General features: G+C 48.0%; 1 protein-coding gene across 1 annotated transcript in view; it reads right to left on the bottom strand.

Annotated features, from left to right (window-relative positions):
• Nup93 (nucleoporin 93) overlaps positions 1 to 3,803 on the bottom strand; it is a 111,047-nt gene extending 107,244 nt beyond the window's left edge. Inside the window, exon 1 of the mRNA XM_021169822.2 lies at positions 3,736 to 3,803. The gene's annotated coding sequence lies outside the window, so the exon portion shown is untranslated. The remainder of the gene's footprint in view (positions 1 to 3,735) is intronic.
• Between the last annotated feature and the right edge of the window lie 578 nt (positions 3,804 to 4,381).

Here is a 4,381-nt window from a genome sequence, read left to right as displayed (position 1 = left end):
AAAAAAAAAAAAAAAAAAAAAAAAAAAAAAAAAAAAAAAAATCACAATAGCCTCTAGGCAGGTTTCCCTGTCCCTATATTGACCCCTCTGCTACCTGTAAGTTCTCTGCCTAATAGTGGGAATTAGCCCTTGAAAACCAGGACTGGGAATGCAATGCAGTGGTACAATGTTTGCCTAGTCAAGGGCCTAGCTTTAGTTTTCAGAACTAAAATATAATATAATTGTATATATACATAAATATTGAGAGGGTGGGGAGGGAATAAAGGCTAAGCCTTCAATAGTTCCCATTATCTGTAAACTCAAGTCCAGCCCAATGTGATGGTAATTGCCTGCCTGTAATCCCAAGTACCCAGAAAGCTGAGCAGGCGGTCTTGGAGCATGTATGCGATGTGTGTGTGCTGAGATCTCCATCATCTGTCCATGAATCGAGCTCTGCCCTTCTGCTCCCACTCTTCCCCATGACTATGTTCTTCAGCCATATGGCCATTTGGTTCTTCCCATATGCCAAACTCACAGCTGCCACTGGCTTCTGCAGTAACCACTTCCTCTGCATCTACAGAGCCTATCCCCTTAATCAATGCAGATCTCTGCTCACAGGTCTCCTTTGTGAAGATGCTAAGACACTCCATCTAAAGGAGTCCCCCCATTTCTACAGTTTATCCCCTAAGAAGCGCATGTCAAAACCAGGCATATGGCTACTTATTTATTAATCAATCGTCTGTCTTCTAACAGTGTCCTTGAGTCTGGCAAGCTTGTCCTGTTTTCTTTCACAGCATGAATTCCTAGTGCAATGAACAAAAAGTAACTAGTACACCAAACACCCTTGGACGTTACTAGAGGGAGGGGGATGAGGCTATTTCTTTAGTTGACCTTACAGACCAGCACAGGAACTTAGAAACGAAATTCCTGGCAGTGTTTGAGGGTTTTTTGGTAGTCAGCAACTATGCACTGGAGTCAGATTAAGCGACTATTTGAGCGCATTGGTGGCGTAGGTGTAAAGTGGCCTTTAGACCTTACAAACAGGAGATGGCTGGCTGGGAAACGTGCGTGCAGCACAAGCATGAGGATTTGTGTGGGAATCTCTAGTACCAATGGATAAAGCTGAACATGGTGGCATCGATCTGACACCAGCACTGAGGGAGGGACAGACAGAGACTGATAGACCCCGGGTGACTCGTTGGTAAGCCAGTCTAGCCAATCGGTAGGCTCCAGGTTCAGTGAGAGCTGCTGTCTCAAAAACTGACAAAGACACCCAACAGCAACCTCAAGCCTCCTGACCTCTGACATCCAAACACATATGGGCATGCATCTCACCACACACACACACACACACACACACACACACACACACACACACACGTATACATCAAACATAAAGCTACAAAACATTTCAAGCTTTAGGTTGTTTGAAACAAAGGGGAGATAGCTATAAGTGGCCATACTATAAGGGAAAAAAAAGACTGCTGCATCTCTAAATTCCATCCAATTCTTTCTCCAAACCAATTATTTCTAGTTGTCTATCTGATAGACTGATAGACTATCTGATAGATCTCCTGACTGATCTGTGGGTGCCAGCAACAATTCTAGCTCCTCACCTTGGGTCCCCACAACAGTCAATTTAGCCAGAAACCATCTGGCTCCCCTCTCCCCTGAGACTAGCCTATAACCAAGTTTACTTCTCAAAGCTCATGACAAGTCATGCCCTCACCATTCCCCTCCGCTCTGACCTTCATGCCTTCCTCCCGATTACCTCAACAGTCTAAAACTTCCCATTTCTTCTAACCCACTCTCCCTGTGGCCAAAGTGGCCATTCCAAAATATCTCCCACTTTAGACCAATTAGGGGCACCTCAACCTCAGGTTGTGACATGGTTGCATGAGGTGCTCTGTAAAACAGACAGCGCCATAAACCACCTTCAACTCTTCCCACCTTCTTCAGCTGTACCCTGACACATCTCTGCTCCTCAGGAAGCCTGGCAGCTTCTTCCTTTCCTGCTCCTATACTTGTCAAGCACACAAGCATCCCCACCACAGACAGAGAAGGCCCCTCCTATTGATTCTGAACCTTCTAGGCATTCTTCCCTAGTGGAGCAATTATGACCACTTCTCAAACATCTCTTCCTGTAGAGGAAGGTTCACAGATATTTAACTCTGAATCCTGAGCATCGAGCTAAGCCTGGCACATAATAGAACTAAAAGCATGTTTGCTAATTAGAATGACTAGTGACCATAACAGACTTGGGTCCTCCTCCTGATCTTTACTCTGACACACACACTCACACACACACCTCTAAATGCATCTACCTTATAAGCTCAGGGGTAAGAGAGATGGCTCAGCAGTTAAGAAAATTTACAGCTCTGTAGAGGACGCCAGCCCAGGTCCCAGCACCCACATCAGTGATTTACAGCTGTCTGTCACTCTAGCTCCAAGGAATCAGACACTCTCTTCTGGCCTCCACAGAAATATCCACATACATAAAAGACACACAAGAACACACAAATGAGAGGAGAGAGGGAGGGAGGTAGGGAGAGAGGGAAAGAGGGAGAGAAAGAGAGAGAGAGAGAAGAACCCAAGTTCACCACAACTCCGAAGAATAGTTCAAATCTCATGGTTTTAATATTTATGTTTATTGTTTATGTGTGTGATGTCTTCCCAAGAAAAAAGCCTGTCTCATTCACCACAAGCCTATAATATCAGTAACATTCGCTTATTTGATATTTATTGAGCACCTACTTTATTGTGTACCAAACTTAAGTACTAGGTAGGCACTCATGTTCTACAGGGGTCGGTGGAGGACAAACAATACATAGGACAAATAAAACCTAAATGCTTAGAAGAAGAAAAAAAAAAGCAATGAAGACAAGAAGAGCGAGGAAAGGCTTAGACTCTAATGCCCCTAGTGAAAACTCCAAGAAAGAGAGCAGACAAAACAGACATCCAACCACAAGAACAAAGCCCTTAACTCAAAGCATGTCCTGCGGTGGTGTTGGGGGTGGGGGGGAGAATGTGGGGTGTAACAGACATTGAAAGTATGGGTCACGTTATTTAAAAGCCTTACAGCTCACTATAGGGAGCTTATATTACTATCGTTGTTATTATTTCTATGATTAGTATTACTGTTATTATTACTAAAGCGCTGACCTTTGCTTGTGCTGAAAGTCATTCAGGGAGATAGGGGTGGGGCAGGGTCTAATGTAGACCAGGCTGGCTTCAACTCGCTTTGAAAGCGACACCATGCCGCGCATGCTGTGAGTTTCTTTCAGAAGGGACCCAATATACTTGGGCATCCCTTACAGAAGACAGGATACAGGGTACCCAGAAACAGGTGAGACAACCGAAGCGGTAACCATTAGCATCCTGTCGGATTATCCGTAAAAGGAGACTAGAGTTGACAGGGGTTCGCTGGCCGTCCCTTCACCCGGAAGAGCCATTCTCTAGAAGAACGGCCCCCACGCCCCATAGAGGGCAGCCAGGCCGGGTGACGCCTGGCAGCCGTGGGTGGGCGTGGCGACAGCGCACCAGTGGGGAGGACCACGCTCGGAAGAGCCTAGTCACAGCACTCGGCGAGCAGTCGCCGGCGGGCATGCCCAGCTACGGCAAGAGAGGAAGCACGAGCCTCGTGGCCACGAACGTGAAATGGGGTTCGAGCTAGGCTCGGGGTTCTGCTTCAAGGCCAGGACCCGAACTCGGGCCCAGGCTCGGGCCGCGTGGGGGCCCACACCTCACACGCCTTACCTGCCTCCGCCGCCACCCGCTGCCGGCTTCTTCACTGCGCCGCCGCCGCCGCTTCTCGCGCCGCGCGCCCGCGCCTCCTGATTGGCTGAGGCAGTAAGCTCCCAGAAACCCCTGCGCGTTGCGCCGCCAAATGAACTTTATGGAGACCCGCAAGAGGACACAGGCGTGGGGGCGGGGCGGGGCCGGAGGCGGGGCTGTCGCTACAAGTAAGTCAAGGAGCTCCGCCCTGCTCCCGCCCACGTGGTTGGAGTTGACAGTCCTAGAGGAAGCATTTCCGCAGTTCCCAATGCTGGGCATGGGCCTGTTCTAGGTGCAGGGGACACGGTGACTTCCACAGCAGACAAGATCCCTGACCTCAAGCAGTTCTCAGCTTGGCCAGGGAAACAAAATATAGTGAATAAATGCAGCAGTAATTAGGAGAGCTAAGAACCGAAAAGCAAACTAATTGAAGAAAAATGGTCGGATGGCCAGGGAAGGTGTCATTCCGACTGAAAGATGAAAGATAAAAACATGTTTTGGAGTTTCTTAAGGGAAAAGGCTGTCTTTTGGCAGTCTGAACAAGCAAGCTAGGCTGGCTACCTGCCCGTAGGACAATTACAGAAAAAAGCAGTGGTGAAACCCAAAGAAAAGAGATTACTTCAGTGTG

This window comes from Mus caroli, chromosome 8 (genome assembly GCF_900094665.2).
Source record: "Mus caroli chromosome 8, CAROLI_EIJ_v1.1, whole genome shotgun sequence".
NCBI classification, from domain to species: Eukaryota; Metazoa; Chordata; class Mammalia; order Rodentia; family Muridae; genus Mus; species Mus caroli.
This window is presented reverse-complemented; position numbering and strand designations above follow the sequence as displayed.